We start from the raw sequence: 26,666 nt of genomic DNA on the forward strand, positions 1-26,666 counted from the left end.
TTCAGAATTCGGAATTCAGAACTCAGAATTCGGAACTAGGAATTTGGAACTAGGAATTTGGAACTTAGAACTCGGAATTTGGAACTCAGAATTCGGAACTCTGAGATCAGAATTTGGAATTCAGAACTTAGAATTTAGAACTCGGAATTCGGAATTTAGAACTCGGAATTCGGATGTTGGAGGTTGGAATTCGGAATTTAGAACTCGGAATTCGGAAGTCGGAATTCGGAATTTAAAACTCGGAACTCGGAATTTGGTACTTGGCTCTCGGAATTCGGAACTCGGAATTTAGATATCAGAATTTAGAACTCTGAATTCGGAACTTAGAACTCAGAATTAAGAACTCGGAATTTAGAACTCGGCACTTGGAACTTGGAATTCGGTGATCAGAATCTGGAATTTGGTATTTAGAATAAGAACTTGGAATTTAAAACTTGGAATTTAGAACTTGGAATTCGGAATTTAGAACTTGGAATTCGGAACTCAGAATTTAGATCTCACCACTCGGAATTTAGAATTTGGAACTCGGAACTTGGAATTTAGAGCTCGGAATTCGGAATTTGGAACTCGGAGTTCGGAATTTAGAACTCGGAACTCAGAACTTGGAATTTAGAACTCAGAATTTGGAGCTCGGGTTCTGAGTTCTAAATTCCGAGTTCTAAATTCTGAGTTCTAAGTTCCGAATTCCGAGTTCTAAATTCCAATATCTAAATTCCGAGTTCCGAATTCGGAATTTGGAACTCAGAACTTGGAACTTAGAACTCGGAACTCGGACCTTAGAACTCCAAATTAGGATTCGTAATTCAGAACTCAGAATTCGGAGCTTGATATACAGAAATAAGAACTTAGAACTCGGAATTCGGAACTCGGAATTTAGAATTCAGAATTCGGAATTAGGAACTCGGAATTTGAAACTTCGAATTTAGAACTCGGAATTCGGAGTTTGGAATTTGGAAATCGGAATTCGGAATTTAGAACTCGGAATTCAAAACCCGAAATTTAGAACTCGGAACTCGGAATTTGAAATTTAGAACTCGGAATTTATAACTTGAAATTCAAAACTCAGAATTTGGAATTCGGAACTCGGAACATAGAACTCAGAACGCGGAATTCGGAACGCGGAATTTAGAACTCGGAATTTAGAAATTGGAATTCGGAACTCGAAATTTGGAATTCAGAACTCGGAATTTGAAACTTGGAATTCAGAACGCGGAATTTAGAACTTGGAATTTAGTACTCGGAATTCAGAACTCGGAATTTAGAACTTGGAATTCAAAACTTGGAATTCAGAACTCGGAACATGGAATTTAGAATTTGGAACTCGGAATTCGGAACTCGGAATTCGGGAAGACAGAATTCAGAACTCGGAATTTGAAACTTGGAATTCAGAACGCGGAATTTAGAACTTGGAAATTAGTACTTGGAATTCAGAACTCGGAACATGGAATTTAGAATTTGGAACTCAGAATTCGGAACTCGGAATTTAGAACTTGGAATTTGGAAGACGGAATTCGGAACGCAGATTTATGAACGCAGAATTTAGAACAAAATACGGAACCTGGAATTTAGAATTTAGAACTCCGAATTCAGAAATCAGAATTTAGAACTCGAAACTCGGAATTCGAAACTCGGAACTCAGAATTAATAACATTGAAATTAGAAACTCGGAACTCGGAATTTGAAATTTAGAACTCGGAATTTATAACTTGAAATTCAAAACTCAGAATTTGGAATTCGGAACGCGGAACTCGGAACATAGAACTCAGAACGCGGAATTCGGAATGCGAAATTTAGAAATTGGAATTCGGAACTCGAAATTTGGAATTCAGAACTCGGAATTTGAAACTTGGAATTCGGAACGCGGAATTTAGAACTTGGAATTTAGTACTCGGAATTCAGAACTCAGAATTCAGAACTCGGAACATGGAATTTTGAATTTGGAACTCGGAATTCGGAACTCGGAATTTAGAACTTGGAACTCGGAATTCGGAAGACGGAATTCGGAACGCAGATTTATGAACACGGAATTAGGAACTCGGAAATCGGAACGCGGAATTTAGAACTCGGAATTCGGAATTTGGAATTCGGAACTTAGCACTCGGAACTTAGAATTTAGAATTTAGAACTGGGAACTCGGAATTTAGAACTCGGAATTCAAAATGTAGAAATCAAAATTTAGAACTCGGAATTTATAACTTGAAATTCAAAACTCAGAATTTGTAATTCGGAATGCGGAACTCGGAACGTAGAACTCAGAACGCGGAATTCGGAATGCGGAATTTAGAACTCGGAACTCAGAATTTAGAAATTGGAATTCGGAACTCGAAATTTAGAATTCAGATCATGGAATTTAGAACTTGGAACTCAGAATTCGGGAAGACAGAATTCAGAACTCGGAATTTGAAACTTGGAATTCGGAACGCGGAATTTTGAACTTGGAAATCAGTACTCGGAATTCTGAACTAGGAACATGGAATTTAGAATTTGGAACTTAGAATTCAGAACTCGGAATTTAGAACTTGGAACTCATAAGACGGAATTCGGAACGCAGATTTATGAACGCAGAATTAGGAACTCGGAAATCGGAACGCGGAATTTAGAACTCGGAACTTGGAATTTAGAGCTCGGAATTCGGATCTTGGAATTTAGAATTTAGAACTGGGAACTCGGAATTTGGAACTTGGAATTCAGAACTCGGAACATGGAATTTAGAATTTGGAACACAGAAATCGGTACTCGGAATCTGGAAATCGGAATTCGGAATTTAGAACAAAATACGGAACCTGGAATGTAGAATTTAGAACTCCGAATTCGGAATTCAGAATTTAGTACTCGAAACTCGGAATTCGAAACTCGGAACTCAGAATGAATAACATTGAAATTAGAAACTCAGAACTCGAAATTTAGAATTCAGAACATGGAATTTAGAACTTGGAACTCAGAATTCGGGAAGACAAAATTCAGAACTCGGAATTTGAAACTTGGAATTCGGAACACGGAATTTAGAACTTGGAAATTAGTACTCGGAATTCAGAACTCGAAACATGGAATTTAGAATTTGGAACTCAGAATTTGGAACTCGGAATTTAGAAATCAGAATTTGGAACTCGGAATTTAGAAATCAGAATATGGAATTTCGAATTTGTCATTCAGAACATGGAATTTAGAACTTGGAACTCAGAATTCGGGAAGACAAAATTCAGAACTCGGAATTTGAAACTTGGAATTCGGAACACGGAATTTAGAACTTGGAAATTAGTACTCGGAATTCAGAACTCGAAACATGGAATTTAGAATTTGGAACTCAGAATTTGGATCTCGGAATTTAGAACTTTGAATTTAGAACTTGGAACTCGGAAGACGGAATTTGGAACGCAGATTTATGAACGCAGAATTAGGAATTCGGAATTTAGAACAAAATACGGAACCTGGAATTTAGAATTTAGAACTCCGAATTCGGAATACAGAATTTAGAACTCGAAACTCGGAATTCGAAACTCGGAACTCAGAATTAATAACATTGAAATTAGAAACTCGGAACTCGGAATTTAGAACTCGGAATTCGGAACTCAGAACATGTGATTTTGAATTTGGAACTCAGAAATCGCTAATAGCAATTTGGAAATTGGAATACAGGATTTAGAACTCAAAATAGGGAACTTGGAATTTAGAATTCGGAACTCGGAATTTGGAACTTGGAATTTACAGCGCAGATTTATGAACGTGGAATTAGGAACTCGGAAATTAAGAATGCGGAATTTAGAACTCGGAATTCAGAACTCGGAACTCAGCACTCGGAACTTGGAATTTAGAACTCGGATCTTGGAATTTAGAATTCAGAACTCGGAACTCAGAACTCGGAATTTGGAACTCAGAATTTATAACATTGAAATTAGAAACTCGGAAATCGGAATTAAGAACTCGGAATTTAGCACTCGGAACTCGGAATATATAACTCGGAACTCAGAACATGTAAATTTGAAATTTTTAGCAATTTGTAAATCGGAATACGGACATTAGAACTCAAAATAGGGAACTTGGAATTTACAATTCGGAACTCGGAAATCAGAATTCAGAACTTTGAATTTGGAACTCGGAATGAAGAACTCGGAATTTAGAACTTGGAACTCAGAATTCGGAAGACGGAATTCGGATTTATGAACGCGGAATTAGGAACTCGGAATTCGGAATTTAGCACTCGGAACTTGGAATTTAGAACTCAGAACTTGAATCTTTGAATTCAGAATTAAGAACTGGGAACTCGGAATTCGGAACTCGGAATTCGGAACTCGGAATTTGGAACTTGGAATTCGGAACTGGGAATTCAGAACTCGGAACATGGAATTTAGAATTTGAAACTCAGAAAACGGTACTCGGAATCTGGAATTCTGAACTCGGTATTCGGAATTTGGAATTTAGAACTAGGAACTTGGAATTCGAAACATGGAATTAGTATTTATTAGTATCAGTATTATAGTATTTGGAACTAAGAAATTGGTACTCAGAAATTGGAAATCGGAATTTGGAAAACGTAATTTAGAACTCAAAATAAGGAACTCAGAATTTAGAATTCAGAACTCGGAAATCAGAATTCGGAACTTGGAATTTGGAACTCGGAAATTGGAATTTGGAACTCGGAATTTAGAAATCAGAATTTGGAACTCGGAATTTAGAAATCAGAATATGGAATTTCGAATTTGTCATTCGGAACTTGGAATTTGAAACTCTGAATTCGGAACACGGAATTAGAAACTCGGAATTCGGAACTTAGAACTCGGATGTCAGAACTCAGAATTCAAATTTTGGAACTTGGAATTTAAAATTCAGAATTCAGAACTCGGAATTCGAAACTGGGAAATTGGAACTTGGAAATTAGAACTTGGATTTTAGAACTCGAAATTTAGAACTCGAAATTTAGAACTCGGAATTTAGAACTCGGAACTCGGAATTTGGAATTCGGAATTTAGAACTTAAAATACGGAACCTGGAATTTAGAATTTGGAATTTAGAATTCGAAACTCGGAATTTAGAACTCGGAATTTAGAACTCGGAATTTAGAACTTGGAATTCAGAACTTGGAATTCAGAACTTGGAACTCGGAATTCAGAACGTGGATTTATGAACTCGGAATTCGGAAATTGGAATTCAGAACTCGGAATTCAGAACTCGGAACATGGAATTTAGAATTTGGAACTCAGAAATCGGAATACGGAACTCAGAATTGGAAACTCGGAATTGGGAAATAGAAACTTGGAATTGGGAACTCGGAATTTGGAAATCAGAATTTAGAACTCGGAACTCTGAATACGGAACACGGAATTTGGAACTCGAAATTCAGAATTCAGAATTTAGACCTCAGAATTAAGAACTCGGAATTTGGAAATCGGAATTCAGAAATCGAAAGTTTGAACTCGTAACTCGGAATTCGGAACTTGGAATTTAGAACTCCGAACTCAGAATACGAAACTCGGAATTTGGGACTCCGAATTTGGAACTCGGATTTTAGAACTCGAAAATTGGAACTTGGAATTTAGACCTCAGAATTAAGAACTCGGAACTTGGAACTTGGAACTCAGAATTCAGAAATCGGAATTCAGAACTTGGAATTTAGAACTCCGAACTCAGAATACGGAACTCGGAATTTGGAACTCGGAATTTGGACCTCAGAATTTAGAACTTCAAACTCGGAATGCAGAACTCAGAATATAGAAATTGGAATCTAGAATTTGGAATTTTGAACTTGGAACTCGGAATTCGGAACTCAGAATTTAGAACTCAGAATTCAGAACTCGGAATTTAGAACTCGGAACTCGGAATTTAACACTCGGAACTCGGAATTCGGAACATGGAATTTAGAACTAGGAACTCGGATATCGGAACTCGGAACTCGGAATTCAGAACTCAAAACTCAGAATATGGAATTTAGAATTTGACATTCGGAACTCGGAATTTAGAACTCGGAACTCGGAATTTAGAATTCAGAATTCAACACTTGGAACTCGAATTCGGAACATGGAATTTAGAATTTGGAACTCTGAATTTAGACTTCGGAGTTGAGAACTCGAAACTCTGAATTCGGAACTCGGAATATAGAACTTGGAATTCGTAACTTGGAATTTAGAACTTGGAACTCAGAAAACATAACATGGAATTTAGAATTCGGAACTCGGAACATGGAACTCGGATTTTATAACTTGGATCTATGAATTTAGAATTCGGAATTTAAAACTGGGAACATGAAATTAAACACTCGAAACTCAGAATTCGGAATATGGAACTCGGAATTTGGAAGTCGAAATTTGGAACTCGGAATTTAGAACTCGGAACTCAGAATTTGGAACTGGGAAATCGGAATTTGGAACTCGAAATTTGGAACTCGGAATTCCGAATTTAGAACTCGGAACTTAGAACTCTGACCTCTGAACTTGGAACTCTGAACTTTATTTATAACTCGAAATTTAGAACTCGGAATTCGGAACTCAGAACTTAGAACTCAGATTTTGAAACTTGGAATTTGGAACTTAGTACTCGGAACTCAGAATTTAGAACACGGAATTTAGAACTCGGAATTCAGAACTCGGAATTCAGAATTTGGAACTCCGAATTTAGAACTCAGAACTCGGAACTTAGAACTTGGAACTTAGAACTCGGAACTCAGAAGTCGGAACCTGGAACTCGGAACTCGGAACTCAGAACTTAGAACTCGGAATTTCGAATTTGGAACTCCGAATTTAGAACTTGGAACTTAGAAATCTGAACTTGGAACTTGGAACATGGAATTTAGAACTTAGAACTCTGCCCTAACTTTAGGAACTAGGAACTAACTTATTAATTTACTAGGAACTTTACACTACTCTGCCGAACTAACTAGCAGACTATGCGCTATGCTGCACGAAAGTAGGGCAGCACCTGTGGGGTAGACGCCTACCTATAAAAAAAAAACTAGGCTTGCCAATTAACCAATTATCTATGAAGCCCACATGATTTTCCGAACACCCCTTGGACATCCAGTGATTTAGCGATGTGAGTCGGCTGTAAGACTCATTGGGATGGGGCCAGAGCAAATTACGGCGTCGGACATCATCTGGGCCAGTTTAACCACCTCTTTAATGTTATCCTTACTTACTTCTGACTGCCGCAGACAAATTTTGTTGGCCCCTACATGAATAATGTTGAAATGGGAATATTAAACATTAAGCATTAAGAGTAAGCATTAAGCATTAAGATAGTCAGTACTAAGCAGTAAGAGTAAGCATTAAGCATTAAGATAGTCAGTACTAAGCAGTAAGAGGAAGCATTAAGCATTAAGATAGTCAGTACTAAGCAGTAAGAGTAAGCATTAAGCATTAAGATAGTCAGTACTAAGCAGTGTGAGATTATAATTATAGTTATGGGTTTGAATCATGAGACTAGAGGGAACTTGCTTGCTCAATATAACCCTGAGACCAGACAAGCAGAACAGCGTATATTCTAAGAAATGCTATATAAGGAAGATAACAAAATGTACATGTTGGGTGTAACTGGATCAGCACATGGCAGTTGAAACTTGCTCACGAAAAGAGGAACCACAGCTCAGGGCGTACATGTAGTTCAAAGTAATTAGATTAGCAGAAGTGCTTGTGAAAATATAAAATGCAGACATAAAATGCAGCCGACAAAGGCACCAATCAGAACACGCAAAACACAGGAGGCAGAAGTGAAACTAGCCAAGTTAGGACTAGACGACGCCCTGCTTTGTGAATATAAACAACGTAGCCTGAAGTGTCTTTCAGACTACACCCGACATCTCTGTATGTTATGTAGTCTCCGTTCTCTGCAGACCAACACAATAAAACTCTTCTACTCAAGGCGGACAGCTCTCTGTGTGATCTTTCCCTCATTCACGAGCATGCTGGGCATAGACTAAGAGCTATGTTCCCAACAATTTTGGTGACCCCGACGTGATTGAGGAGAAGGACGACAGAGACCTGAGAATTGGCGAACAGACTTCCAGGTTGATCCCTAGGGACGGACGGGGCCCCGATTAAAAGGTAAGCAGAACCTTTTTAACAGAATCTGCACATTTGACTACAAAATCCAAATTAGATCCGTCTCTGTTGATTAACCAAAGGGGGTCTTCCAAATTTTGTAAAAGAAAGAGTATAAACAAGGTTCCCTAAATTCTGTTAGGTCATAAGACCTTCCTATCTAAGTGGGTTGGAGGCCCTGGGAACAAGGTTCCCTAAATTCTGTTAGGTCATAAGACCTTCCTATCTAAGTGGGTTGGAGGCCCTGGGAACAAGGTTCCCTAAATTCTGTTAGGTCATAAGACCTATCTAAGGTATATTTTATGCGTTAACGAAATCACATTAAGTGAATAAAACCACGTGGTTGGAACTCGAACCAAAATGGACGGCGAATTTGATCGCGAAATATATGATGATGGTTGGGGAAGAAATGAGGGTGATAGAAGAGAATGGACAATGTTGAGTTGTCCATTCTCAGTTGGAAAATACACTGGAGTATCATTGTTCAAAGCCAGAAGTGAAAAAGAAAAGTAAAAGAAAGGAACGCGTGCGTTGTCTAAAGAAAACGCGACGCGGTACAAAAGGAGGCAGCAGATAAAGGGTGTTGGAAAAAGGTCAAATCTATTCCAGAAACAGAGAAGTATGATAAGGAAGCAGGAATTTGGTGTGCTTTAGATTTAGCATGGCACGCCTGTAGGCACTTACATAGGGAACCGGTCCAGAACAAGGACCCGAGTAACAAGAGTGAACCAGAAACTAAGATGAAGGCGGAAGAGAAACTACCGCCCCCATATGCACCCCCTCCCCAAAACCCGTCCGGCATGTATCCCATCCTTATGGTGACGGGCGGGGAAATTCAGATTGAAGAGTCAGGAACTTGCCGCAGATAGACGCGCATTGGCCGCAGCCAGACGCGAATTAGAGAATGCAGTATCTATGGGGAAGAACACATTGGGGCAAGCACGGCCCCAATGCAAGCACCTCTTATTCAGGTGGCAGGGCAGCCTATGCGTTATAAACCTTTTGGGTTGGGCGACTTACAGGCACTGACTGATAAACTGCCACCTGCGGCAGAAGGGGGTTGGAAGTGGTTAGGAGCATTGGACAAATTGACGGCTGGACAGACTCTAGCTATGGGTGACTTTCGGGCAGTAGCCGCTAGATGTATGACTGCAGCAGACTTACGGGAAATAGAGGAAACCGCTCTCACATCTATATGCGCTGATAATGAGCCATTTACGACGCACTGTACCAACATAGGTGTAGCCATGCGCCAAAAAATTTCCAGCTAGCAACTACGGAGCAGTACCACGCTTTAAATGGGAACTTAAAATTAATCCTAGACAGTTCATTAGCGAGGCTAAGGATTCATGGATACACCACACAGGGTGTAATCCCGGAGCCGCTGGGGCTCAAACTGAATGGTTTCGGGCAGCAGTGCTGGGTGGTTTGCCGACAGACATACAAACTAAAATAAAAGATAACCCTGACCTACAGGGGTGTGATTCTAGCACCTGGGAAAAGCATTTGGTACACCACATGACAGCCGCTCAGGTTAAGTCTGAAGAGGAGGAGAAAGAGATGTCCCAGTTACAATCTCAACTCCTCAAACTGCAACTCAGTGAGGCCAGACAGAAGGCCAATGATAAAAAAGATAAAGTGAACAAGAAAATTATGTATGCGGCGGCGGCAGGTCCGGTAGCACCCCAGTCGGTAGAAAAAGCCCTGATTTTGCCAGCTCCTGTTTTAAATCCCATGCCACCTTGGGCACCACAGTATCACGGGGAACGTGGCCGGCGTGGCGGCGGCCGTGGGGGGCGAGGGGGACGCGGTAGAGGATTTTATAGGGGCGGATATGGTGGAGCGCCGCAGAATAACGCTGGGTGTTGTTTTATTTATAATGATCCAAATCACTGGGCCCGCACTTGTCCGTGGTACGGCCAGGCCGTGGGGGAAGCTGGGGGACAACCAAGGGGCAGCTATGGGCAAAACCCAAGAGGTCGAGGACACCCTAGAGGAGGGTATGGGGGACAGCTTATCCCTAGCAGCCAAGGACAATACCCAGTCTGGGACCCGGAAGGGGGGCCCCTGCAAGACTGACGGGACCCAGAGAGCGACCCTGACACCACTGCCACGGCAGAACCAGTGGTGTCCATGACGGTCAATGGACAAACACTGCCTTTCTTGGTGGATACCGGTGCTACGGTGTCCACCATACAGAATGCACCAGCCACTTGTCTCTCACACAAAACTATCCAACTCAAGGGGTTCTCTGGGGAAACGAACACTCTGCCGTTCACCAAACCATTGACAACATGTGTAGGAAAACAGACTGTGTTGCATCCATTTGTTGTCTCACCTGTTGTACCAGTTAATCTTCTAGGTAGAGACCTGTTGATCAAACTGCAAGCCACGATCTTGTGCTCTGCGGATGGCCTGGACATGCGGCTGCCGAATGGGACCCTGCTGCCCTGCACGCCTCAGGCGCAAAGACAAGGCCAGTACCTCGTCCAAACAGTTGCGGACCCAGAGGCATCCATTTATTGGGGTCTGCTGCAGCCAGAGACCCCGGCACACTCAGGTATTCTGTCTCGTTTCTATCAGTGGAAGCCCTGGATCTATCAGATGCATCCCTACTCGTCACCCATTGACCCGTACCATGTCACACTATTTTATGACCCAGCTCAAACCGAGTGGTATGAGGAGAATTTTCAGGCCACATTGGCAGGTAAAGTCTGGCAGGTAACCACGAAAGACATATATGTAGGACCCCAAGGGGTAGCAGCAGCAGTCCAGTTTACACCAGAACAGCTAGAGTGGTATGAGATGGCCGATTCAGCGGCCCCCCACATCTCATTAGCGGTTAATCCCAAACATCAGGCTAAGGACTTGGGTCCTATGATCAAACATGCCCTAACGTTAACCGATTGGCAGATTACGCAAATCCCGAATGTTTCGTTCTCACAGGAGGCTGGGGTGTATCGTATCTTAGTTGCCGCACAAGATCAAATTCTCTTGAAATGTGACCAAATTTCTAGACATCATGGGCGAGAACATATGGACCACCCTAGCGCGGCTAGATTGTTAGCCTCGCTACCGGATAGTCTCTGGTCCACTGGCCCAACGAATGTAGGTCTAGTTCCATGTGATCCCATTTCCTTTCATTTACTAGATCAGACGCCAATCTGGCGACATCAATATCAACACAAGCCCGAAGCTGAGGCGGGCATTCGTGACACCATAGCAGGACTGTGGAAAAAGGGTATTCTTGAAGCATCCTCTTCTAAATGGAATACCCCGATCCTACCAGTGGAAAAACGGGGCACGGTTACATTATACCTGGGTATTCCGATTTGACGGCCGTGGTGTCACGGTGGCAGTGGTGGCTCAGCGGTTAGAGCACCGGGATATCGATAACAGGGTTGTGGGTTCGATTCCCGGGCTTGGCAAGCTGCCACTGTTGGGCCCTTGAGCAAGGCCCTTTACCCTCTCTGCTCCCCGGGCGCTGGAGTTGGCTGCCCACCGCTCTGGGTGTGTGTCTGTACTTACTGCCCCTAACACATGTGTGTGTGTGTGTGAGTGTGTGTTCACTACCAGATGGGTTAAATGCGGAGGACACATTTCGCTGTACAGTGTACAGTGACAAATACGTGCACCTTTCACCTTTCACCTTTTCGCGCCATGGTCAGGGAACATGGTATGAGAAACCTAACGGCACAACTTAATTGGACCACAGATGCAGACGAACGTTTTGTCGCCCTTAAACAGGGATTAGCCACGGCGGCCACATTGGCCACCCCCAACAGACACCTCTATCAACGGTGTCCTATTCCAGAAAAAGGGGGAGAAAGGAGAATACTCAGGTATGTCAGTGTTCTGCTGGATAGTATGGAAAAACGTCACCCTCAGTGTACACAACACGCGTCAGGTCTAGCAAAATTAGTGACGAAAACAGCACACATTGTAATGGGACATCCGCTAAAAAATACTGACTACACACGGCGTAGTGGCGTATATCAACTCGCATGCATTCACACTGACATCACTCCGCCAACAGAAAATTAGTAAAGTACTTTTGGCACCTAACATCACCTTCTCACACGACGGTATCAATATGGCAGAGCAGTGGGGCGACGGGGAGCCACATGTGTGTGCGGAGCGGGTGCAAAGAGATGAGAAAGTAAGACCAGACTTAATGACTGAACCATTAGAGGAAGCACGCAATCTGTACACAGATGGATGTTGCTTCAGACATGACACAGAAGGACTGAAAGCAGGCTACGCAGTTGTAGAACAGACACCACAAGGACACGTGACTGTAAAAGCAGAACGACTGACGGGGCCGCAATCAGCACAAAGGGCCGAACTAAGGGGAGTGATAGCGGCTCTACAGGAAGGGAAAGGACAAAGGGTCAACATATATACTGATTCCACCTATGTAGTAGGGGCAGTACACGTGGATCTACCTCAATGGTTGAGGGCAGGATTTCTGACGGCGGGGGGAGAGCCAATTAAACACATACACGACATGAGAGATTTAACAGACGCCCTGGCTTTGCCAGCACAGGTTGCAGTAGTGAAATGCAAGGGCCAAGAGAAAACCAATTCAGCCACTAAACAAGGTAATGATGCAGCCGACGTAGCAGCAAAAAAGGTGGTCAACTACCACAGTCAGTATTTGATCAGGTGCTCGGAGCACGAACAATTGATGACTGAATTAGACATGGGACTAATAGAGGAAAAACAAAACAAATTTTCTCCTCAGGAAAAAACGCTGTTACAGTCAAGGGGTTGCACAAATGTAGACAAGATCTGGAGGGGCCCGGATGGGCGGTTGGTAATACCTCCAGGATTGAGGCAGTCTGTGTTGACTCAAGCACATGGGATGGGGCATTTGGGTGTTGCCTCAATGATACGAGAGTTGGAACAATGGTGGCATCCGTATCTGAAAGAGATGGTTAGACTACATGTGAGTGAATGTACTCAATGTCAGGCTTTTAATGCCAAACCAACAGTTAGACCAGAAATGGGACGGTATCCCCGTCCCAGTGGCCCAGGCAGAGAGGTGATAATTGATTACACAGACATGATTGACTGTGTCAGAGGACACAAATACTTGTTGGTAGGGGTAGATGCTTATTCAGGATGGGTGGAGGCAGTCCCCACAAAAAGGGAAGACAGCGCCTCTGTCATAAAGTTTTTGATCAACCAGTATATACCTCGCCATGGTTTTCCAGAAATAGTTCGCAGTGACAATGGAACTCATTTCAAAAACAAAGACCTCCAGTTTGTAGAAGCCTCACTTGGACTAAGACATAAATTTGGCACTGTGTATCATCCACAATCCCAAGGTAAGGTTGAAAGGATGAATCAGACCCTAAAAAACAAATTTATATGGTTGATCTCTGTGAAGAGATCAAAAGGGGGAATTGTGAGATTATAATTATAGTTATGGGTTTGAATCATGAGACTAGAGGGAACTTGCTTGCTCAATATAACCCTGAGACCAGACAAGCAGAACAGCGTATATTCTAAGAAATGCTATATAAGGAAGATAACAAAATGTACATGTTGGGTGTAACTGGATCAGCACATGGCAGTTGAAACTTGCTCACGAAAAGAGGAACCACAGCCCAGGGCGTACATGTAGTTCAAAGTAATTAGATTAGCAGAAGTGCTTGTGAAAATATAAAATGCAGACATAAAATGCAGCCGACAAAGGCACCAATCAGAACACGCAAAACACAGGAGGCAGAAGTGAAACTAGCCAAGTTAGGACTAGACGACGCCCTGCTTTGTGAATATAAACAACGTAGCCTGAAGTGTCTTTCAGACTACACCCGACATCTCTGTATGTTATGTAGTCTCCGTTCTCTGCAGACCAACACAATAAAACTCTTCTACTCAAGGCGGACAGCTCTCTGTGTGATCTTTCCCTCATTCACGAGCATGCTGGGCATAGACTAAGAGCTATGTTCCCAACAGCAGTAAGAGTAAGCATTAAGCATTAAGATAGTCAGTACTAAGCAGTAAGAGTAAGCATTAAGCATTAAGATAGTCAGTACTAAGCAGTAAGAGTAAGCATTAAGCATTAAGAGCATGAAACTAACAAAAAGACATAAGTTCATATGACAGGTTAACACACTGGAGTCAGATGGAGGAACTGGGTTTGCAGAATATAGCTAGCAGTTGCGGGTAAGCAAAGGAGGAAGCATCTTGGCCGCAGGCAGATACGCGCCGCACATACATAGACAGTCGCGAATACATGTAGAAAACATGTTAAAATATTACAAGAGAGACAAATAACTCCGTATAAGGTCTGGAATTGAAGCCAAGGCGGGGTCCTCTGGTATATAATGGATGGTGTTATTTGCATACTTTGGATCTCATCTCACTGCGCGGTGACTTGACATCTCCAGAACGTTTTCTGTTTGGAATAAACTTGGTGTTTTGAGAAGAACTTCGACTCTGATTTCCTCCACACATTCAACGAATGCGCGAAGTGACTGAAGAGAGACATTTTAACAATAACTGTCCTCGAATAGCTCCTGTTTGCTGCCGCTTAAGGTAGCCGCTAATGTCCGGTGCTCTGGCTCCCAGTAAACAGCTAACGGTTACTGCTGGAGCCCCTAAAGGACGAGCTATCTTCACGTGTGGAACAGTAGAGTCTCCTATGACCAGAGCACTGTGAACAGGCTCCTCAGCGGGTGTTTCGCTGAGCGGGGCAAAGCTAATTGACACACGAATTGGGGGGGAGCGTGGTGTTCCGGTGGGCTAGCTTCGGCCTTAGCGCTTGCCGCCGAGACGTCACCCATTCGCCCCGCTATGAGGGGTCTAACGCCGGAAGGGGGGGGGGGGGGTGCTGGCTCTCCCTAAGGCATCCGGGGCTGCCAGGACTCCTGCTCTCTATCCTTTAGTAAAGCCATGATGCTCCACCTCTAACTGCTCCACTTTTCCCCCACAGAGCTACTAGCTCACATTTAGTACAAACACTATCATCATCACTAGAGGAGGAAAAAGGGTCTAGACTAAACATGCCACACTTCTCACACTCAAAAAGTCCAGAAACAGCCTTAATAAAGTAGAAACTTCCCGCCTGCAGTTGATTTGGGCACTGAAATAAACGTCGTTGTAGGTAAAACTGCTGCTCCGCTTTTTGTTCAGTTCTGATAAACCTGTGGACTGTAAACACGATCTAACAGCAGTTAGTAAACGTACGACGCAGTAAATCACTAAACAGATCTATTAAAAATAAGCGCTAGAAAGAGACAGAAAGAGGAAAAACAAGCTGAACACGGAGACAGTGATTCCTCCAAGCTCCAGGTCAGGAGTCAGGATTTTACACAAGGGTTAGCGGCAAGCGGCGAGCTACAGTGAACCGATTCAGATCTAGAGGAGAGACAGTTCCTCCAGAAAAGCAGCCAAGTGCTTGCTATGGATACTAAATTATTTCATTTGTAACCAAATAATGTATTTGAAAGTTGACTTGTACTGTCATATTTTATATTTTATCTCCATATTCTGTTTTTTTTGTGTCAGTTTAGTTTATTAATCTTTTCTTAATATTGTTTTTCTTAATATCTTAATATGAATTAATATTTTAATACCTTAATAATTAAATATTGATTTATTCATTTTATCATATCATTTATTCTTAATCTTCTATTATCTTGAATTTCTTTTTTATGTTTTTAATTTATTCATTTACCTTCGTTCCTTTTAGATCAAATATATCAAATAAAAGATATTTTTCTTTTTCAATCCTCGTCTATTGTAAAAACTCTGTATTTTCAGAGTGGAAACAAAGGTTGATTGGTTGATTGATTAGCCACCCAGAATGTAACAGCTGAATCAAGAATGCCTAATTGTTTAAATTACAGCAGACTTTTTAAGTTTGCACAATTTAAGTGTTCATCAACTGAACAAGCACATAGTGAACATTGGCTCAGTTTGAGCTAGATCTTATTTTTCTGTCCTGTTACAGTTTCTGTTAAAGTTACTAAAGTTACTAGTTTTTTCAGTAGTTATTAGTGGGGTCAGTTGGTTAAAACATACTAGCTTGTTCAGTATAATAAGGTTTAGTCACTAGCAGAACTTATCAGTTACCTTTTTAATTGAGAAGGTAAATTAATTTTACAGAATTTTAGAAGGCCTCAATCTTAGGAGCCGTTTATAATAGTCCTCTACAGTTTCCCAATTCAACATTGCTCAGTTTCTGGCAGGACTGCTGTCTGAACATAGATCATGCACATGAGTGTTTATGCTGGTTTATGTAGCTTTTGTTACCTGAACATCGGATTAGAAAAATATTGTCATGAAATGTTCATTTGCTCGTCAAACACATATAAAGTGTATAAAGTACTTGGTTAGGAAAAGTTAAATGTACAACTTGTCCAGGGACAGACTGGCCATCTGGCATACCAGGCGTTTTCCCTGTGAGCCGACGCGTTGTTTGGGCAGACAGTCCCAACAATTTTTATTATTCATGTATTGGTCTGACCAGCCAATAAAACCAGTAGATCTGTGGCCCGACTGACACCGGGCTGGCCCAATCACTCCAATACAGTGTTTGTACTTGTACTTGTTTGTACTGTATTTACACTTATTTTAAAAGTGTTTTTAATTGTTCTAATAGCATTTTTTCAGTGTTTTGTTATTTTGCAGTTTAATAATACACTCATTCTAATGCATTCTAATAATATAGTGTTTTTACTGTATTTGTGTTTACAGTTATTCTAATAGAGTGGCTTTTTTACTGTATTTGTATTTGTTTTGCATTCTAATAATGAATAATAATTCTACATTTCTGTATTTCTGTTTACAGTTATTCCAAACCTATTTTTTACTGTTCTGAAAAAAAACTGTATTTGTGTTTATTTGTTCAAAAAACTGTATTTGTGTTTATTCTGCATTTTAATAACATCTGATGTTTTTACATTTTTTTTACTGTATTAAAACAGTTTTCTTTCTGTAATTGTGTTTTTTTATTTACTGTATTTGGGTTTGTTTTGCATTCTAATATCATACACAGTTTCTTTTACTTTATTTGTGTTTGCAAAAACTAACTGTTCTTATATTGTGTTTTTTTTTTTTCTTCAGTGTATTGCTGTTTATTTTCCATTCTAATAATATACAAAATTTTATCAGAACAAGGGAAGGACGGTTTTGTTTGCCGTGGTTTGAATTTGAACCGGAGATGTCGTTTGGATTGTTTGGCTCAAGACAGAAGTAGGTATCGAAATGTCATAAATAATTTGATGTGAATATGACGTTGCGTTTTGTTAATTTAACATGAATTATATTGACTGTAGCGGCCACACGGAGCCAAGTAGCCAGCTAAATAACGTAAGCTAGTAGTGGCCTGGCTTTGCTTTTATCACAGTTTCTATTTTATTCTGGGGTGTTATTTCAAATTGTATTGTTACTTGGCGCGAGTTAAGATGAGTGATATGGGAGTTCCCGTCATTCTTACTAGCAGGATTTAATGTGCTCTCTCTTACTGTTCTCCTTTTTTGTGTCTCTCTTAGTTATGCACTGAGTTTGAAAGGATAGCAGCAGTCAAGCTGAAGAGGCAGTTTTACTGTCTATTGGACATGTATGCACCAAAACTGCTTAAACTGTACAGGATAGGAAGGCAAGCATTTGCAGAGAATATACAGAAGCTTCTTGATGAGCTTGATGAACAGGTGTTTGGCTTAACCTAACTGTACCTGATTGCTGTAAACAAGTAGTTCTTTGGGCTTTTATAGCGAGTGAGACTGCCGTCATGCATATTACGAAAATGTTAGAAATGTAGTAGAAATGTGTTCTTATGTGTTTGTAGATGTTTTTGTTTGTTTTTTATTACACAGAGCTTGGAAATTGTGATGCTCCAAAACACTGCTGCACTGAAAGGTCTTCCACTATTCTTAAGAGAGGTGCATGCAAATACTGTCCTAAGGACCTGCTTGATAAATTTAAATATTTTCTTATTTTAATTATGCAGTCATTCATGATCTTTATCACAGCTACTGATGAATGTCCAGCTGCTTCTTTGTCTTTATAAAGGCTGTTCTGTTCTCTACTTCAGCTTAAATGGTGCTGTGGCACTAGTTTTACACTCACCCTATTCCCCTACGAATTACCTTGGGTCAATGTAATGAGCCATGAGTTCTTACATCTGTTATTGTGCAGCTTTTTTATGTCCTTAACATTGAAGACCCCAAAGAGATGAGATATAGTTTTGAGGGAATCCAAAAAGTCTTTTCAGGGCTTGGAACCAGTTTCTCAGCAAGGTTACTGTCTTTCACAAATAAACTCTTAGTCTCCTGATCTGTTGAGCCAAGACTGAGTTAAAGGCCAAACCACACCACCACATTATTCAGTGTCCACCTTTCACTGTTTGATGCCTGAGCAGATATTGAAGGGGGAGATGTCAGTGTCCTTTTGCGAAACTGCATTCTTGTCTAGTTGTCCTGACTCTAAAAGCACTTCCACATGTCTGTAAATATGGGTCTGCTTTCTCACAAATATATTGTTTATAGCTGTTGAGAATGTAAAATATGCCCCAATTAATAAATTATTAAAAACCATTGCTCTTTAAAATGAATAATAGTCTGCCAATCTGACAATATTAACATTTAGTTTTCTTTATGGAAAAAAACCCACTTTGTGTGTTTAAGATGGTGGTAATTTTAAGTTTCTGCAGATGGAGTTTCATGAGGATGATTGGGCTATAAATACCTGGGAGTGTGCAACAGGATGATTGGTTAAAAGAGTGATTGCATTTAGGTGTACCGAAGGCCATAGCGTATAGGATAAAGTAACATTTGCAGGTGTATGGAAGCAGATGGTCGTACGAGTCTACCAGCAGTGGTTAAATTCCAGTCAACAGGAAATTCTCACCATTGTTGAGCACAAGTGAGCAAAGGTCCCTTCAGAGTGTTTTCCCAGAAGTGGGTTTTAAAGGGCCTGCGTTGACTTTAAGAAGCAATTCTTGTCTGGAAGCAAAGTGATCTTCAGTCACGAGCTGTGATAAATGCTGGCGGTCCCTGTCAGAGTATTTTCTGGGACTGGGATTTTTGCCACTGCTGGTAGACTATTCGCAGATGATCATTTTAGTTATTCTACCTCATTTATTTGATGTGCAGGTAGTCATGCCTGCCTGTTCTAAATGAAATGAACAGTGCAGGAAGCAGTATCACAATCTTAATGTAGTGTTCGGTGTGGCTTCATGTACTTTTTTCATTTTGTAAAGTCATATCCACATGATTGTGGATTCTCGTTGCTGTGAATTAGCTCTGTTACAGCCTCTGTCCAGTTTGAGTTGTCAGGTTTTGATTTTGCTTTCTGGTTTTGTCCAATAGATTGCTGTTCCCCCGGTTGTGCTTTGCTTTGTTGTTTCTGTTTACTTTTGCAAGTGTTTCCTTGTGTTCACTGCCACATCTGACCAGGCCTGACAGTCACTAATAAATTATTTATTATCATTACTGAAAACAACTGTATCATGAAAACATCACATTTGTAATACATAAAGAAAATTATTACTGTGGTTGTCATTATTTATTAACAATAATAACACTGGTAATATTTACATATTTAATGTGCTAAAATACAGTAAGATGAGACAATTAGCCTCGTTAATAAGTGAGGAAATGATCGTTGGCTTCTTCTTCTCAGTCTATGACTGGAGCTACTGCTGCAGATATGATATGTGACCTGTAGGTGGCGCTGCTGTGTCGCTTTTCATCCTGAATCTGTGTAATCGCTGTGAAACTGGACTGAATTGTCTACTTATGTCTCCTGAACTGTCTCCGTTTTGTGGTGCTAATAACCACAGTATGAGGAGGCCTGGAACAAAATGACCTTACCGTGGTTTCAGACTGACCTAAAGTCAAGTCAAGTCAAGTCAAGTCAAATTTATTTGTATAGCGCTTTTTACAACTGTTGTCGTCACAAAGCAGCTTTACATAATTATTACTTAATAAAGAACAGAGACAGAGAAGAAAGAAGAAATAACATGAAGCGTCAAAGTCCCCCGTGAGCAAGCCAACGGCGACAGTGGCAAGGAAAAACTCCCTCAGAGCTGGAGGAAGAAACCTTGGGAGGAACCAAGACTCACAAGGGGGACCCATCCTCCTCTGGCCAGACTGTTTTAAACATTAATGATAAAAATTACCAAACCAGGTACAACAGAAAGTTAATAGTTGTGATATTAATAGTGTCAGACAGGCACGAGTCCATCTAGGTTTCAGCACGGCCACCAAACAGGCAGCAGCGGCTGGCGGGTGAGCCATGGGTGGTGGCGGGTTGGGGTGGGGGACCCGCTGGCTGGACTGGTAGGTGGCAGCTGGTTAGATGCAGGTAGAGGGGACCTCAGCGGGCAATCTTCCTGCAGATCGGGCTGGGTGGCCATTTACTCGGGGAAGGTAAAGAGAGAGAAGTTAGTTCTAAGAGGAATTTTATGGAGTGCAGAGAATGTTGATCATCAGCATCTGGGTATGTCTGATGACTCCGGCAGGTCTGATTATCACAGCATAATTAAAAGGAGAGAGCCAGAAGGTAACACGGACACGGGCGTACCCTGAGAACACCAGCATCTATCTGCTCCACCGTCAACAAACCTGAGTGATCGCGTGTAAGCAGCGAGACGACAGCTCCAGCATCTCAGAGTACTACAATTCCCTGGGTCCGCGAACCCCTGGACCTGCAGCCCTTATCTAAGAAACATTAATTACCAAAAGCTAAACTAAACATATAAGTTTTCAGTTTAGATTTAAAGATTGAGACTGTGTCTGAGTCCCGAACATTATCTGGAAGGTTATTCCAGAGCTGGGGGGCTTTATAGGAAAAGGCTCTTCCCCCTGCTGAGGTTTTCTGAATTTTGGGAACGCGTAAGAGGCCAGCACCCTGAGATCTAAGTAGTCTTGATGGTTCGTAATATACTATAAAATCCTGCAGGTACTCAGGAGCGAGGCCATGTAGGGCTTTATATGTTAATAAAAGAATTTTGTATTCAATACGGAATTTAACTGGGAGCCAATGAAGTGCTGATAGAACTGGACTGATATGGTCAAATTTTCTAGTTTTAGTAAGGACCCTGGCTGCAGCATTTTGCACCAGCTGAAGTTTATTGAGGTTCCTGCTGGAACAACCTGACAGTAATGCATTACAGTAATCTAGCCTTGAGGTAATAAAAGCATGTACTAGCTTTTCTGCGTCTTGTAGTGATAAGGAGTTTCTTAGTTTGGAGATGTTCCTAAGCTGCATAAAGGCTGTTCTACTAATATTAGCTATATGTTGCTCAAATGATAAATCTGAGTCGAATGTGACGCCAAGATTTTTAGCTGCTAAACCAGGAATGATGGGAGAATCTGCCAAGTCTAACATTAAGTCTGATAGTTTATTTCTAGAGTCTTTTGGACCTAAAAGGAGAACTTCGGTTTTGTCACTGTTAAGGAGAAGGAAGTTATGTGACATCCAGAGTTTTATATCCTTTACACAGTCCTCCATTTTCTGTAATCTAAATTTATCGTCAGGTTTGGCTGATATATAGAGCTGTGTGTCATCTGCATAGAAGTGGAAATTAACGCCATGTCTGCTTATAACTGAGCCCAGTGGTAACATGTATAATGTAAATAATAGTGGTCCTAAAATTGAGCCTTGCGGAACTCCATATCTTACTTCTGCGTAGTTTGAAGATAAATCGTTTATCTTTACAAATTGGAAGCGTCCCGTTAGATATGATTGGAACCATGATAGGACTGTCCCTGTGATTCCAACCATTTTCTCTAATCTTTCTAGTAATATAGAATGATCTATTGTATCAAAGGCTGCACTAAGGTCTAGTAGGACTAATAAAGATACGTAGCCTTGATCAGAGGCAAGAAGGAGATCATTCGTAATCTTCACTAGGGCGGTCTCTGTGCTGTGATTGAGTCTAAATCCAGACTGGAATTTCTCATACATGTCATTTTTACTCAGGTATAAGCAGAGTTGTTGGGCCACAGCTTTTTCTAATATCTTAGATACGAATGTTAAGTTTGAGATGGGTCTATAATTAGATAATACGCTAGGATCAAGATTTGGTTTTTTGATTAAAGGTTTTATAACTGCTATTTTAAAGGTTTGGGGTACATGCCCAAGGCTAAGGGATGAATTTACAATTGTTAAAAGAGGTCCGATTATAATTGGGAGAATTTCTTTTAGCAATTTAGAGGGAATCGGGTCGAGTGTACATGTTGTACAATTAACTGAGGATATAATTTTTTCTAGTTCTGGCTGTGGAAGTGGGTAGAAGGCTTCCAGCCTTTGTTCTACAACTAAGTTTTGTTCTAAAGCAACTACATCGGGTGACGGCCATGTTTGATTTAATAAGCAGGGTTGGATTTGTTGTCTAATATTTTCTATTTTATTATTAAAATAGTCCATAAAAACATGACTAGTTAAAGATGTTGGGATCTGGGGTTGAGTATCTGCCTGGCTTTTAGTAAGTTTAGAGATCTCATTAAAAAGAACTCTGGGATTGTTTTTGTTTTTCTCGATCAGCGAGGCCAGATACGCTGAGCGAGCTTTAATGAGTGCCTTTCTATACTGACTAAGGCTGTCCTTCCACGCAGAGTGGAACACCTCTAGTTTGGTCGTCCGCCATTTACGCTCTAGTTTCCGCACTGTTTGTTTTAAGGTACGAGTTTGATCACTGTACCACGGTGCAAGCCTTTTTTGCCTCATCATTTTATTTTTGAACGGTGCTACTTTGTCTAAGGTTGATCGGAGGGTATTCTCTAGATCGTTTGTTAATTTGACGAGCTCCGTTTGGTCTGACGGAGTGTAAGCTAAGGTCGATAGGGGTGGGAGATTTTTAGTATACTGTACAGCTGTCATTGGTGTTATTGTGCGTTTTAGGCAGTGTTGGGGAGAAGAATTTACATTTTGCCTTAGATGTAGCTCAAAGGAGATTAGATAATGGTCTGATATTACTGAGCTTTGAGGTAGAATATTTAGCTGATCAATGCTAACACCCAGGGTCAGGACTAAATCTAGGGTATGATTACAGTAATGTGTGGGTCCAGTTATGTTTTGTATAATGCCAACAGAATCTAAATTTGATACAAACGCCTTTGTTAATGGATCGTCTGCTTTTTCAAAGTGAATATTAAAATCTCCTACTATTATAACTTTGTCACTGCGCACTGCCAAGTCTGCAGAAAAATTACTGAATTCTTTTAAAAATTCAGAGTAGGGCCCTGGAGGCCTATAAATATTAATCAGTGAGAAAACATTTTTATTTGTGGTCGGATTAGATATATTAATATAGATAAGCTCAAAAGAAGTGAAGGTGTTACAGTGTTTTTGAATAATCTCTAGTGTATTCTGGTAGATTATACATACTCCACCTCCTCTGCCTGATAATCTAGGGCTATGTACATATTTATAGCCTGCGGGGGTGGCTTCATTTAGAGCTATATATTGATCAGGTCTAATCCAGGTTTCGGTGAGGCAGAAAACATCTAGTTTCTGATCACATATAATTTCATTCACGATCACTGCTTTTGAGGATAGTGATCTAATGTTAAGTAGACCGAGCTTTAGGTCTGAGGTGCTGCTGTTATCATTGAAATGAGAGATTTTAACACTGATTAAATGATTAAAACGAGCTGATCTAGATGTTCTCTGTTTGGCTTTAATTCGGGGCACAGACACAGTCCCAATACGGTGAAACCTGGGTGACCCCTCAAAGCAGCTCGCAGACGGTCGGTTTAGCCTGTCTGTCTGCGGCCTGGTCTCGGCTCTGGATTGTCAGCAGCCTTTTACACTCCTCTGCCGACTAACTAGCAGACTATGCGCTATGCTGCACGAAAGTAAGGCAGCACCCTCCCGCGTGGGGTGGACGCCATCCCTACCTAAAGTGACCTTCACCTTTACCAGTTTCATAATGAGAGTAAACAGTCCTCATTTCCCAACGAGAATCCAGATCCAGATCAAAGGATAAGGAGTTAAAACACACTGACTTCCTAAAACATTATTAAAACTTCATTAACATGAAGAAAAACATGAGAAAATTTGATTTGATAAATGTGAAAAATATGATAAATGACCCAAAAAATGTTGTTTTCCTCAATTTGATTTTAAAATCTAGATTTTATAAACTATGAACTGAAACTCCATCGCAGCATTTGAAGACTATTAATACGCAACATTATGGGATGTTTAATTCAGACGTTTAATAGACAGTTGTGTCTAAACGATCAAATCCGGCATATATTAAATATAATGGCAATTTTAAAATGCAGTTTATTAGTTCTTATCTCCTGGTCTCCGGAACCCTTACTTGACCTTGGAGAAGCAATCTGCCTGCACCCTCCCATGAGCCTTTGCAAGGTCTAGGCCACAGAGACCAGCTACAGTTTGTGTCTTTAGTTCCAGTGCATTTAAACATACACTTGAAGTGAGGATTTACAGATTTATCAATTCTTCTGTTTACAGACCGTCATTCTCCCTTTTCATGACTGTCATGAACATGTTTTTTCACATTTTTTGTTTTGAGATCTGGTTCTTCTCATCCCACCTTCGACTTTGGAGTCGATTTCGAAGTATTTTAAAGCTTACTTTAGAGGTTTTTCAGAATCATTGGTTAACAGATGCTCTAAATTCAGTTCAGGATGAGAAGATTACAGAGAGGATATAACAAACACGAGATAAGGGGTCTTCTACATAGCCTGGCATACAAAGAGACTAAATCTATAACCACTAGACTACTATAATAACATAAATAATGATTTAAAGTAAAGTAACAGCAAATGTTAAATGTATTATTATTATTATTATTATTATATGTGGAAAATAAAGGATTAAAGACTGCACACACTGCTTTCGGAATATAGAACAGTATATGATTTACAAGATTAAAACAGTCCCAGTTTTTCTAAAGCAGGAAAGTTCAAGTAGTTGGCGTCATCACTCGGCTCTATGTTCAAAGTGTCAACGAGTAATAAAAAAGAAAAGAGGGTGATATTGAAACATTGAAAAACAATATTGATAAAATGAAAAAAGCATTTTTAAAAATTGATTTAAGTTTATTTATAAAACACTTTTCACAACGAATGTCATAATAAAGCAGCTTTACAGAGATGTCAGGGCCTCTTTTGAGCAAGCCAGTGGAAAGAGAGAGAGAGAGAGAGAGAGAGAGAGAGAAAACAGAAAGGAGGGGAAAAAACAAGGGGTTAGGATATCCAATAGGCAGGGTGGGAGTCAGATCACGACAAGCAGAAAAGAAAAAAAAAACAAACAAAAAAAAACAAAAACAAAAAACAGCAAAAGGTTTCAAGTCAATTTAAAACACATCTTAGATAAAATAAGGCCTTGGTTCACAGGAAAAGTCCTGACTACATAAATATACTTAAAGGATACAATAGAGACAGAATTGTGGCCAAAATACATTTGCAAAGAAACAGACATATCTACCACTCAGAGAATAAGGCCTCGAATGCACAGGGTAATACATCAGCCACCGAGCACAAGCACTGCAATCCATATGATCAGTGCAGAGTCCATAAACATTTTCCATTAAAATTCCTGTAAAAGCTACATAGGACAACCACTAGCTGTCATTTCCTGAAGTAGTGTTGATAAGAGTCTTGAATGTGAGAACAGCTCAGCCAGTTTGGATGAAACACTTTTTTTTGAACACAGAAACTCATAAGAGACATCGGTATGATTGACTAACTAAACATTAGGTGGTGCATTGTCCTTGTGTGTGAAAAGGATAGGAACCAGATTCCTGGAGGTCAAGGGTGCACAATGTTCTGGGCCATTTTACTCAAAGTGTTCTAAATAGTCCAGAGTTCAATCCTGTTCTGGGTGCATATCTAACCTACAAATCCATTTCTGTTCCACCACAACTGAAACAAAGCGTCCTGGGTCAGATCTTGTAGGTGGTGGGAAGGAAGCAATACAATCAGTCCAATGCGGTTGTTCACAGGGTGCTGAGTCAGGAATTCTTCTGTCACAGTCTTTGTCCTTCAGAGCTAAAAGTTTCAAAGTGTGGCGTATCAGCGTCATCGCAGGCTGCCAAGGCGGCGCTACGCTCACACCTTAGGCTGTGTTGTCAACGTAGGATGGAGTCAGGATGACTGTTTACCAGCCATTGCCATTGACTTTTCAGATGTTCATATCATATGATCACATGCATCTTAAAATCCTAACAATAAAAGTGTCACATTGTTACAGACATTCTACAATAGACCGAGTTCTACACAACTCTACACAATGACAAAGTGAAAGCAGGGTTTTAGACATTTGTGGTAATAATAATAATAATAATAATAATAATAAAGAAGAAAAAGAATCATGTAAAATCTCATACGTACACAAGTTGAAGAAAAAAAAAAAGGGTAACCCATCATCCTCTGGTAAACACAGAATAGCACAACACGGCAGCCACAGAGTTGCACATGAATAAACAGTCAGAGCAGCACACAACCACAGAGATGCAGATGCATTGTCAGAAAGAAAGCCATCATTACACCTGACAGCCAGACAAACACTGTTGCAGAGGGATTATCATACAGTCGCGGTCGGACACAGCCATACAGTTGCAGACGGATAGTGAGTTTTACATGGATAGACAGCCAGTCAGAGTAGCTGCCAGAGTCTAAACAGAATGAATTGCAGATTTATAGA

The sequence above is a fragment of the Salminus brasiliensis genome, chromosome 17 (assembly GCF_030463535.1).
Source record: "Salminus brasiliensis chromosome 17, fSalBra1.hap2, whole genome shotgun sequence".
Taxonomy (NCBI): domain Eukaryota; kingdom Metazoa; phylum Chordata; class Actinopteri; order Characiformes; family Bryconidae; genus Salminus; species Salminus brasiliensis.